This window comes from Drosophila obscura, unplaced genomic scaffold (assembly GCF_018151105.1).
Source record: "Drosophila obscura isolate BZ-5 IFL unplaced genomic scaffold, ASM1815110v1 contig_176, whole genome shotgun sequence".
Lineage (NCBI taxonomy): Eukaryota > Metazoa > Arthropoda > Insecta > Diptera > Drosophilidae > Drosophila > Drosophila obscura.
In genome coordinates, this window is record NW_024542763.1 from 572,549 (window position 1) to 585,778 (window position 13,230).

The following is a 13,230-nucleotide window of genomic DNA, read 5'->3' on the forward strand; positions in this document are numbered from 1 at the left end:
ATTATGAAAAAATTGGAGCCAACATTGCACTACAAATACATATCCTGCACTCCCACTTAGACTTTTTCCGACAAAACTAGGGGACGTGACGAACACGGAGAAAGATTTCACCAACAATTAAAAGATATGGAACGACGGTATCAAGGTGTTTGGAATGAGAAAATGTTGGGCGACTATGTGTGGACTCTCATAAGGAAATCTGATTCGAACGACAAAAGAAGACGGCCAAAAAACTTAAATTATTTTAAGAACAGTAACAAGCAGTAGAAAACCAAATCTATCACATAAGTTTAAAAAGTTGTAGCAACATAACACCAAATAAAAAATGAAAAACACAACGAAAAAAAGTAACTGTCAACAACATTTAATGCCAAAGGAACACGTTCAGGTACCAAATATTCAACCCCTTTTCGTTTGCTTGTTCCTTATCGGCAGTTGGGCCCGTAACCCTCCAAAAAGTAGGTTTTTTTTGTTTTTTTTTTTTTTTAAAGTTTTTTTTTATGTTTGGTTAACGAATTTTAGCTTCACCGCCTCTCCATAGATTTTTATGGACAATAACTTAAACGACGCCAAATCAATATGCGTCCATTTAAACCTAAAAATGCATGCCAAGAAATATTTTTTTTTCGACTTTTCCTGAGTTTATAAAGTCAAAATTTCGGGAAAATATGATGGAATTTGAATTTGAATTTGCTAGGCACTTCGTAATCAAAGCAACATTTCGCAAGTCTTCGCAAGCGATTGTGTATTTAAATAACAATGACCAATATCCTTTCACTTACAAAAAAACGTTACGTTATTTAGAAAAGTAAACCTCATTCAAAAAATGTATGGTGTTGCTTTGCTGATGCTTTCCTATTTGAATAAATTGACATTATTCTCAGAGGAGGTAGCAACAAAACGCTCCAAAATGTTATTAAAGACATGATTCTTACCTACATTAACATCCATATTGTTAGTGGATTAATGCTGCCATAAGCATTTTGACAATCAATAAATGTGACGCAATTTGCAAACAAGCCTGTAATATTCTATGAGAAACCTGGAACCTCAAGAATGAACACTTCCGAATGGACCATGATTATATACTACGACTTGGATCCATATTGGAAGGATTTGCAAGTCATGTCAGCCGGAACTAAAAAATGTTCCAGCGTGCAACTCCATATTACAACATTTGTACAAAAACTACAAACAGGAAATATGCTAATGAAAGCCTCTCGACATCGCAGATCACCGCTGGTATAGTAGGAAATGTGGCACCCCAGCTGTTCGGTGTACTTGACTACATACGCTGAGAAAATGGCCGAACTAATCGAAGGTACAAACCAACAAAGACTTTCTGCTACATCTACTACGAAATCGAACGTCAATTGTTGACTCCACAATGAACGTAATCAGGAAGGATAAGTCAGCCATGGCAACCGCCTAAAAGTATTGGAACAACAAGTGGCAACCATCAGCCGAGAAAGAGGAACATATCACGGCGATCATCTAACTCAGTCATACCTAGGGCTCGCAACACAACTAACTCTGCTGACAACGTATGCAGTCCGACATATCTGATGTATTAATCGGTATTCACCATCGGACAATAAGCCCAAAGTTAGCAATTAAGAGAGCAACTAGACTAGACCAAATACGGGATCACTTGCCAGCTGATCAAATGTTGCCTGTCACAACACAAAATGTGATATACAGCAGTGGTCATATAAATAGCACAAACCAAAACAAATATAACGATCGATCATTTCGACAATATTTTACATCCGATTTTAAAAATTTTGATCACAAACGATTAGTGCACTCTTTCACATGGTATACAGGCAAAAAATTTATCGTTATCATTTTTCTCTTTTGCTTTATGCTTAATTTTCGTTCGCGTGCTCCTTTTTTGCATGGTAACAGAAATAGCACATTTTGATGAAGCGGCAGCTACTTTCGAGTAAAAAGTTGTTTTCGCAGAATTCTTTCTTTCATTTTAAATATTTTGGTAACGAATTGATATAATTTATCGAAAACGTGCTAAAATGGGTCGTGGGAGGAATTGCTCAGTTGAAAAAGGAAGATTATATTCACACTAAGTGAATCTGGAAAAAAACCGTCTGAAATAGCCGAAATAATTAAATGCTCCAGAAAGATGGTGTACAACGCACTTAAATTAGTGAAGTCAAGCCCAACTTATTTGAATGATACAAAAAATCGTAAGAAAAAGCCAAGAAAAACGGATTCTATGACGGATAGGCTCATAGTGCGGAAGAGCAAAGCGGACCCTTTTATTTCCTCGAGAGATTATGAAGGAAATTAATGATGAATGTGGTACGGATATGTCAAGGAGACTAGTGGTTAGAAGACTGAATGAAGCATCGCTCTTTGGACGCATCAGCAGGAAGAAGCCACTCCTGTCAAAACGAAACATCAAACAAAGATTGAGTTTCGCACGGACCCTCTGGGATCAGAGTCTGAATTATTGGAAAAATGTGCTATGGAGCGATGAAACTAAGATAAATAAAGTAGGACCCGATGAAAAACATTTGTTCGTCGTCCAGAATGCCAAGCTCTTAACCCCAGGTACACAATGAAGACCGTGAAGCACGGTGGCGGATGCATTATGTGTTAGGGTGCATTTTCCTGGCTTGGTGTGGGCCCGCTCTACCGAATCAATGGACCGTTTCATGTATGCTGATATTCTCAAAAATCAAATGCAACCATTTACATTGGAGAATATGCCTGTGAAATGGATATTTCAACACGATAACGACCCAAAGCACACATCTTGCGTCGTTGAAAAGTGGTTGAAGGACGAATCCATTAAAGTTCTGGAGTGGCCGGCTCAAAGCCCTGACCTAAATCCAATAGAAAATCAATGGAATGATGTTAAGGTCATGATATCCAGAAAAATTTTTGCCAATCTTGACGATTTGTGGCCAGGTGTCAAAGAAGCTTGGAACTCCATTCCGAAGGAGAGATGTCAGAAGCTTGTGGAAAGTATGGGACGTAGATGTAACGCCGTTATTGAAAATCGTGGATATTCAACTAAATATTAAATTTGTGTAACAATTATAGCTTTTGAGCTTATTTTCTATGAATTATTGGCAACATTTTCAAATTGTGATATTTATGTGACCACCCATATTTCGTTATTTTTTCATTTTTATCTCTGCTCTTTCAAAACATTTATAAATTTCTCTTTATGAATTAATTAGTTAATAACACTAGTCAACACGATTTTTCCTCAAGGAACAAAACGAACTTTTTCTTAAAGATTTGGGGCTTACAAATGGTATGATGATATTTTTTTTTTCTATGGCAGAACTTTTTTTTAAAGAATATTTTAAAACTGGTATTTTTTTATACCCGTACTCAAAAAAGAGTTAAGGGGTATATTAGATTTGTGGTAAAAGTGGATGTGTGTAACGCAGAGAAGGAAACGTTTCCGACCCCATAAAGTATATATATTCTTGATCAGCATCAATAGCCGAGTCGATATAGCCATGTCTGTCTGTCCGTCTGTCTGGTCTTGTTGAGCGCCTAGATCTCAGAGACTATAAGAGCTAGGGCAACCAAATTTGGTTTCCAGACTCATGTGATATCCCACTGCTACAAGTGTATTTCAAAATTTCGCCCCGCCCCCTTCCGCCCCCACAAAGGACGAAAATCTGTGGCAGGCACAATTTTAAAGATACGATAAAACTAAAAACGCAGTATCGTAGAGAATGTCCATATCTACCATTTGAATCAGATCGGATCATAATTATAGCCAGAATGAAGAAATTAATTTTCAGTTGCTTCCCCTCCCCCTCCCGTTCCAGACAACGCAACTCATTTTCCTTCTCGCTCGCACACTCTGCCGCGTTCAGTGCGCGAGCAACCCCTAGCGGAGGAGATGTAGAATATGAATGGAACATGTACAATCTACATGTTAGATGTAGAATAGACATTGTATATGTAGATGTAGATAGCAGATGTAGCAAAAAAATGTAATATGTAAATTTTTTTTTTTTCTAAAATTCTAAAAAATCATAAGCTCAATAATGTATATACTGACTGAGTACGGGTATAAGTAGAGTCGTGTCCCCAGAAACGACTCACACGTTCCTTCTCGTTTTAAGCTTTTTTCAGAGGTAGCGCTTGGTTTTTTGTTGTAATGAACTTTGCTATTTTGAAAAGATAATTAAAACAGCTAGAAGTTAAGCCCAAACACTTTGTGATTACAGCTTACCGTCTGGGAAATATAAAGCATTGAAATGCAAAAATGATAATTTTTGTGCGGTATTTTTTATGAAATTTTGACTTTAAAAACTCAGGAAAAGTCGAAAAAAATTATCCTGTGTCCTCTATTTTTTTTGTGTATAGGTGCATTAATTTGGCGTCGTTCCAGGTATCGCTCATTAAAATCTATGGAGAGACTTTGGAGCTAGAGTTAAAAAAACCAACGACACCTCTGAAAAAAGCTTAAAAAAAAAAATACCAGACTTAAAAAATACTTCAAAAAAAAGTTCTGCCATAGAAAAAAAACCATAATTCTTTAAAAAATTTTAAAGCCCCATATCTATCAGAAAAAGTCGGTTTGGATCCTTGAGGAAAAAAAAAGTTCGATTTTGTCGAGTAGTATATGTAAGTTAAGCTATGAAGAGCCAAATGTGTTTTATTTTAAAATAATATTTTTTAATTAATAAAAGCATTCCATAAATTGAATATTTTTTTGTGCTATTTATATGACCACGGCTGTATATATTTCTATAATTTTCGATTTTCCGACAGTAAACTAATTTTTCAGATGCGCCTTTTTATCCGTTTGTTCCACATGAAAATCATTTCTAGCGGACCCGACAGACGTTGTGCTGTTAACTATAAATATTGATTTCGAATTGGTATAATTAACTAAAAAATATTTCAGAAAGAAAGTGTTTATTATTGTAATGTTTTATGATATTGTTTATCATTCTTCGTTTTTTTCTGTGGCGCGTATATTAATAGTTTGGTTGGTACTCCGACTCGGGAACAAGCGACATATAACTGTCCATGCGAAAAACATTGATTTTCAAGATTAATGCCACAAACAATTATCGACTGCCTTTGAGATTTATTTATCGATATTGAAAATGCTAGTCTCACTGGAAACTCTAACCGTTTAAAGTCGTATGGCATGTCGTTCGAAATCAAAGGAATCCGAGGAATCAAAACGTCTTCTCCTTTATATTTCCCTATCAAAATTGTGGCTTCGATGACGTTGTTCATTAATTTCTTCACCGCAAGTCGGGTGTCATTACAAAGAAGTGCCTGGTTTATATTCCGCAACATAATAATTACCGATCCGATCTTTAGTTGCAGATTATGAGGTGGTAGTCCGGGCAATTCCATCGAATTTAAGAACTCCGTTGGATAGCTGACAACATTATCTTGGTTAGTAATGGAATCAATCGATTTGTATGTTATTAATTCGCCAGCTATATTATTTTGAATTTGGAAATTCATTTCGTTGACATCAACGTTTTTTGCAGCCAATATAACTCTTTCGCTCAACAATACATGATTTAAAAAATTTTGATCAATATTTGGGAAAACCATGTCGATGAGTTTTGTCTTTGTTTCAGTAAAGTTACAAAAATTGGTAGGAAATGTGATGTATCCAGACAATGAGTCAACAGGTATTTTCCCATTACCAATATCTAACAATTGTTTGGAAAAAACTTCTCCAGATTGATCGTTCTGCAATTCGAATAGCATGTTTATATTTAATTTGAGCGTTTTAACGTCTTTCCATAAAATGGATGACTTTAAACATGCGTTAAGTTCGTCGGCTGGTGTTGATTGTGGTATTACTGGTACGCCACCTAGTGGCGAAAATCTCCTGCTAATAAAATCAGTGCACCGCCAAACCGGGTTTGGTTCTATCGGAAATCTTTCAACGTGCGGTCTAATGTTTTTTTGTGTGCACTCATCCCAAACTATTAATTTTCTCTTTTGCAACATTGTTGAGCTACTGAGCTTCTTCAGTAGCGTTGTTTTGCAAGATTATTTAAGAGACGATGATTGTTCAGTTAATATATTCACAGTTTATTTTACTTAAGTTAATATACATATATGTATTATCCAAAACTAGCGAAAGGTGTGCGGATTTGATAACGAGAGTTAACGATGGGTCAATTGAAGACGCGGGGGCCGGTTCAAGACTGTTGAAGTTGATATGTTTATGTTAGGTTTAGTTTAGAACTCTGTGGCAGGCAGGTCACTGTGCCAGACAGCCAGACGTTTAACTACGGTGATGATCGAATGAGCCTCCCCCACAGCGGCTGACGAAAGCCGAGAAAGAGCAAGGCACCAGCAAGAGCATAAGTTCAAGCAAACAAACGGTTATAAAGAGAGACATTACATTAAGAGATGCTCAACTACTCTATGTGCTGCCATGGGCCGGCGCTTAGCCGAACAAACACTTTGGCCATGGCAGAATTTCTTCAAAGGTTGTAAGTTGGTGTTTAATTTATTTGCATGTTTAACGGCAACTTGAGTGTAGAATGAGCTGTTCGACCGCCTTCCAACAACGTAGCTGCAATACCTGACGGAGCAAGTGCAAGTGCGATACCATTTTGCGATCGAATCGTTGCCAAAATCAATAATATCAAATACGTTTTCCCAGTCCCGCCGGGAGCATCTAAAACAAAAAATCCGCCAGTTCCATCGTTCACTACTTTCATTAGCGTACCGTAGTCATATTTTTGTTGCTCATTTAAAAGGGGAACGTTTCTTTGAACGGTTTCTTTTAATGCTTCGGAATCATATTTCGTTTCGCGTCTCAACTCTATGAAATGCTTCGTGCATTTGGCGATTGGGCGCTGTCATTCCTAACTGATTAATACTTTGTTGGCAAGCATCGAGCACATGTCTTAAAATTAATGCTTTATTGTACATTTCTTCATTTATTTGCAAATTATCATTTAAGGTTCTAACACGCTTCTGATGTAATATATCTTCGGCCATGTGATCATTATATTTGTTCCTTAAATTAATCGGTGTTGATGGGAAGCATGTAGACAAAAGTATGGAAAAGAATGTTCGTATTTGTTTAGCATTTGACGAAATCACAGCATCTTCGAGAGTGTGGCCCCAATGAGTGTCATTCTCGAGCAGTCCCATACGTTGACATGCTTCTCTGTATGTACCGCACAATACACCATTAACAGTTCGCAGATGTTGGAATGATGTTGGGCCACCAAAATTGACTAACAGTAAACGCAAATTAAAACACTCGTCTTGGCTGGGATGCACTGTGGAAAGACGTCCTAGTGCATCTGTGGAAAATACTTGTTGGTAATTTGGAACTGGCTAGCCTTGTTTTCGTCGTTGAAATTTCTTTAATGATTGATTCCAGGTGTAATATCGTGTCATTTCGGAATTGTAAGTGTTCTTGTAATGTCATCATTCTGGCAAATTTCAAAGAAGCATGGCAAATTTGTCGATGGCGGCCTCTCAATTCGTTGTAATAAGTTTATCGTTGTAAAGTACACCCTTTGACCATTTTCCAGATTTACGGCCAAATGAACAACAGTGGGGTATCTTTCATGTACTGGAAATGAAAAAATACGCCACATCGCCTCATTACTACTGACATAGCGTCCCATTTGAAAATGAGTTATCTCATCGTATTATTTTCGGCAGCAACTCCGAAAACAGCCATGTCACCTTTGTTCATGTACTTGCAGATATATTTGATTGATTTTACGGAATCAATACACGATGCTTAACAATGTAATCCATAAGTGATTTTAACATTCTTTTGAACACCCTTGCGGTAATGTCGTGGCGATCAATGGGTGATTGGCCATGAAATAATTCTTGTCTAATTTCTGTCCACTTTCAATTGCATGTGAACGTTATAAAAAAATCTGGTGTGCCATAATTACGTACATACGACATAGTATACTGAGCGTATTCATGCATATGTCGCGGACATCCGACGTATGTTGCTGGGAGAATCGTTGTTCTACCTACATTCTGTGCATTTCCGTCATTGATAGCATCCCAAAGATGAATTTATTCTACAGAACGCAGTTTTGCCTGGTTCAACCTGATAAATGTCAATCGCTCCGTTTAATCTTTCATGTAAATATCCACAGCATATTGGTGGAAGAGACGCCGACATTTTAATATATGATTGTCCTCCTTTTCCCTAACCATCAATCTGTAATACAGACTCTGTATGAATAATAATTCATTCAATAATAATACCCATCTTCACCTTGCCAAAATAAGATAGGATGTTGTAACCTTCATATGATCGATGTGTTTCGGATAAACGCTGCAGTTGATTGCCACGCCATTGTAAAACAATATCTCGGTTTACTAAATTTTCACCCACGACGACAATAGCAACTTCGGTAATTGTTGGCGCATTAAAACGTCTCGCGTGTTCTCCTACAATCGTCTTATCAGCTCTGACGACAATTTCGTGGTTATCAGACGGCATGCGATCCAATGGGTCGTGAATTATGCAATCAATTCGTTATGTTGATGGAAAAACGTTTGGAGTTGTTTCCCAATTGGTCTTTTCACTGAATTGTTGTGTGCACAACGCTGATCGACTTGTCTTGCTGAATCGCCCATAAAATAAATTTGCAAAAATTTTGAGTCACTACCCGAAGTTGGCAATAATGAACCTGTTAGATGATATATTTGACCCTGAATATTGAAAGTTCATTTGTCCAACAGCAACGATTTGCTGTGAACTGTAATCTATTAACGCGTTATAATTGAATGCAGCTCGATAGTGGTCTAAGGCAACATTTCTATCTTTTTGATGATTTCGATTCCGTTCAACTTCATTCCTCGCTTCGCGTTGCTCGTCGGTATGACGTGCTCTTCTATATCTGTGACTTGCAGAATTCTGAGTTATGCGACTTGAGCCTGTACGTCTAGCTGCTGGCGTTTTTAAAAACGAAGATTCCTTTGTAAATTAAAGAAAACTATTGCAACGAATCTAATGATCGAAGTGTTTCGTATACAAAGCTAGCTTTTCTACTGATAGGTCTCTCTGTCAAAGTTATAACCATTTGTTAACGTTTTTTGCAGCCAATATATCGGGGATTCTAGAACATAAAACCTTCTCCTGACAATAACCAACACAACAAAAAAAAGAATTAGCGAAATCGGTCCAGCCATTTACGCGTGAAGCCGGGACCAATAGATTCATAGGGATGTACATTTTGTCCAAGTATATTTTTTAAGACCACGAGCTTTTTCGTTGACTATATTGACAATAAGTTGACAATTATTCATTTCTCTTAATTGTTTTAATGTTTATTTTAAATGCTAGTAGGATCTGGTATATCGAGCTTTACTTGGAAGAGGCAAGCGAGCCAATCTCGTGCCAAAATAATAACTTGAGGACAAACGCGAAGGAACGTTTGAGTCGCTTCAAGGGACGAGACTCTCTTTATACCCGTCAGTCAGTATATACATTTTTGAGCTTATGATTTTTTAGAATTTTAGAATTTAAAAAAATGTTACATTTTACATTTTTTTTTGCTACATCTACATATACAATGTATATTCTACATCTAACATGTAGATTGTACATGTACTATTAGATTCTACATCTCCTCCGCTAGGGGTTGCTCGCGCACTGAACGCGGCAGAGTGTGCGAGCGAGAAAGAGAATGAGTAGCGTGTCGCTGGATGGGGAGGCGGGGGAAGCAACTGAAAATTAATTTCTTCATTATGGCTAAAATTATGATCCGATCTGATTCAGATCTAATAGATATAATCATTCTCTACGATACCGCGTTTTTAGTTTTATCGTATCTTTAAATTTGTTGTGGTGAAAGGGGGCGGGGCGAAATTTTGAAATACACTGGAAACCAAATTTGGTTGCCCTAGCTCTTATAGTCTCTGAGATCTAGGCGCTCAACAAGACCAACAGACGGACAGGCAGACATGGCTATATCGACTCGGCTATTGATGCTGATCAAGAATATATATACTTTATGGGGTCGGAAACGTTTCCTTCTCTGCGTTACACACATCCACTTTTACTACATTTCTAATATACCCCTTAACTCATTTTGAGTACGGGTATAAAAAGGTACACGGCGAAGATGATGTTAAGAGCAGCTGCAGACGGCTTAGCGACGCAAGCAAGAGCGAGCATAGATACAAAAAATAGATGATACAATGATATGGCGTCAAGCGAGTTTCGATTACGTTACGATAATGAAAGCATAATATAACTCTCTTCTATTATACTTTCATTTACACATGGGCTTCGCCCGAACATAATCCCCCCGTAAAGGGATCCATGCCTCTCACCTCATTTCGTAGAGGTAAGAGACATAGTTTTGCTATTGCTCTTCGGCTAACACCTATAGCCATCTTGATCAATGCGTCTCGAGATACGCCATCAGCTCCTGGGATGAGTTCGAGGATTCTCGCTAGCGGCGAGGGAAGTTCAGAGGGAAGTTCTCGTCCTTAACAAGAACGACACAATTTTACTTGAGGCACAGGATTTCGGGTGCGACACTTCGTTCGCTCCTGAAGGCTAGTTAAATAAGATTCACGCCATCGAGACCAAAAGATTTGCTGAAGCTGTGTGACTTTCTGCCAACGGACCAAGTGATCGGCGTTTAAATGCGCCAAGTCAGGTTTCAAGAATGTTGTGATACGGGCGCCAACCAAAAAAAAGTGCAGGCGTAAGCACGTCAAGTTCTGTAGGGTTCTCTGAAAGAGGAAACATTGGACTTGAGTTAATGACTGAACAAATATTGCACGCAAGAGTGCGCAGCTCATCAAATCCAAGATTTGAGGATCCAAGTACACCTCGAAGATGATGTTAAGCAGCCTTGGCTGAAACCTCCCACAATTTTCCAAAATGTGGCGATCTAGGATGAATGAAACGTCACTCGAAGCAATCGTTAAGACAAGCTTGATGGCTGTCGATTAAGAATGGCGACTTAAGTTTGCTTCGCGCTCCAACGAAATTGGCGCCAATTTCTGACCCAATACGAATCAGTCTTCCACGTTTCCAAATAAAACGGCGAAGAGCAGAAAAGAACGCAGACGTTTTAAGATCTTTCACAAGCTCGATGTGAACCGCCATAGTGGAGAAGCACATACAAATGCTCATGTAGCACGTTGTTTTGTGCCGATTCCGAACTTCTGATTTATACAGAAACTGGCCGCAATAGTCCACTCCTGTGACGAGATTCGCTAACTCTGTCTGCCGGAAGATCTGCCATTATTTGCTCTAGAGTTCGATGCTTCACTCGAAAGCATCTGACCAAAGATTCTATAATACAACAAAATGCGTAACGAGGAAGAAAAAAATGTATGACAGCAGCACAATTTTTAAAGAAATCTAACTCCACACTTGCGTATGTGTGAGTGCGCTACACAAAATGTATTCTATTTTTAGAATTTCGTTGTGTCTCTCGGGCATACACACACATATGTATGTACATATGTATGTGGCCCCCCCCCTTCCCCCCCCACCACTCCCGATCCGGCCCGCACCCGGACCCCCGGGCCCAGGACCGCCCCCCCCCCCCCCCCGCCCCCCCCCCCCCCGCCCCGCCCCCCCCGGCGGGGGCCCCCCACTATTGCGGACCACCATGGTTATCTTTATTTTAAAATCAAATATACTTAATAATGAATGCCATGAATAAAACAAAATTCCAAATAAAAAATAACGATTATAATAGCCACTGAAAATTAAAAAAAAAAATACAGAATAATCAAACAAAGATAAAAGTTATGAGTTATTTCAAATGAAAAAAAGCAGGGTCGGGAAAAAAGGAGGGGCCACCAAATTGATGGTTGCCTAGGGCCCCGTTGAGGCCCAAAAAAAAAGATAAAAATAAATAAACATGCACTGAGTGAGGCTTGAACTCGCTTAATTTCACTTTGCAGTCAGCCCCTTAGTACGCTGAGCCATGGACTTAGGAGACATACAGTCGTCAATATGTCACGTTGACTCCTTTGTTGCGACAGAACATACGAAAAAACGCACTCACACAACCAAGCGCTCAAACACGGACAACACAACGCACACATAGAAAAATCGAAAATCCACATCGAAAATCCCGCTAAAAATTTCGTGTGCTTTTCAGCAGTATGGTCGTTACGCATCTTGTTGTGTTATAGAATCTTTGATCTGACACACTTCTGGATTACGTGTGCTAAAAATAGCGAGAGCCAGGCGATCGAACTAAAAGCCTTGATGTCCATTTTAGGGCTCTTATTTCAGTAGCTAGACGATATTGCTGGGTAAGGCGAAGAAGTAATTCGGTTTCCAAGCGCAGTCCTCCACCGTTAATTCCAACTTTCGTCGACGAATAAATTTGCAGACATACGCAAAAATTCGCAGCATTTTGGGGAAGGAATTAGCAAATTTTGATTCTCCCACCAAATATCTTCACGCAGTTTATAATTAGTATGGTTTTCCGTGCCTCCAAAACCAGCTATGGAAGACCGGGCGAACTTGGCCACTGATCCATACTGGCTGTCAGGTATGGAGGTCCATGCTTCCAAAGATGAGAAATGATATGCTTAGCGGGTAATGATATGGGATGGGATTCCATGCCAAACCTTGCGTCTTGCTCACGTCGCAGCCATCAGTGAATTTAACAAATGTTTCCCTATGTTCACTGGGTGTTTGATCAAGCACAGCTGTATCGCTGTATTTCCTGATCTTAAAATTTTCTTGGTCGAAGAGTTCTGAAACCTGGCGAAAAATTCCCAGCACATCATTTTTGACTCTTCCCACGTTAGCAAATCATCCACATAAAAATCGTCTGCTGCTAGTTGTTGCATAGAACGGACGGCTAGAACTGATGCTGGTTTTGTGCCATAGGTGAAAGTATCCAGTCTTATTCTTGATCAGCGCCAGTCGATCGAGTCGATGTCCGTCTGTCCGGCCGTCTTGTTTGTCGTCTAGAGACTATAAGAGCTAGAGAAACCATATTTAATTTCCAGACTCATGGAACATCACACTGCTACAAGTGTATTTCAAAATTTTTTCCAGCCCCCTTCCGCCCCTACAAAGGCCGAAATCTCCGTCATCCACAATTTTGAAGATACGATAAAACTAAAAACGCAGTATCGTAGAGAATGCCTATATATAGCAGATATGCCGAATTTGGTACAGATCGGATCATTATTAAAGCCAGAATAAAGAAATTATTTTTCTTCTTGACAACCGGAAACTTTCATCTAAAGTATATATTAGATATACAAAAA

The 13,230-nt window shown here is 38.8% G+C and overlaps 1 protein-coding gene across 6 annotated transcripts in view; it reads left to right on the top strand.

Moving 5' to 3' along the window:
• The window catches only part of LOC111075308 (insulin receptor substrate 1), a 119,317-nt gene that overhangs the window by 46,217 nt on the left and 59,870 nt on the right, over positions 1-13,230 (top strand). The window lies entirely within an intron of this gene.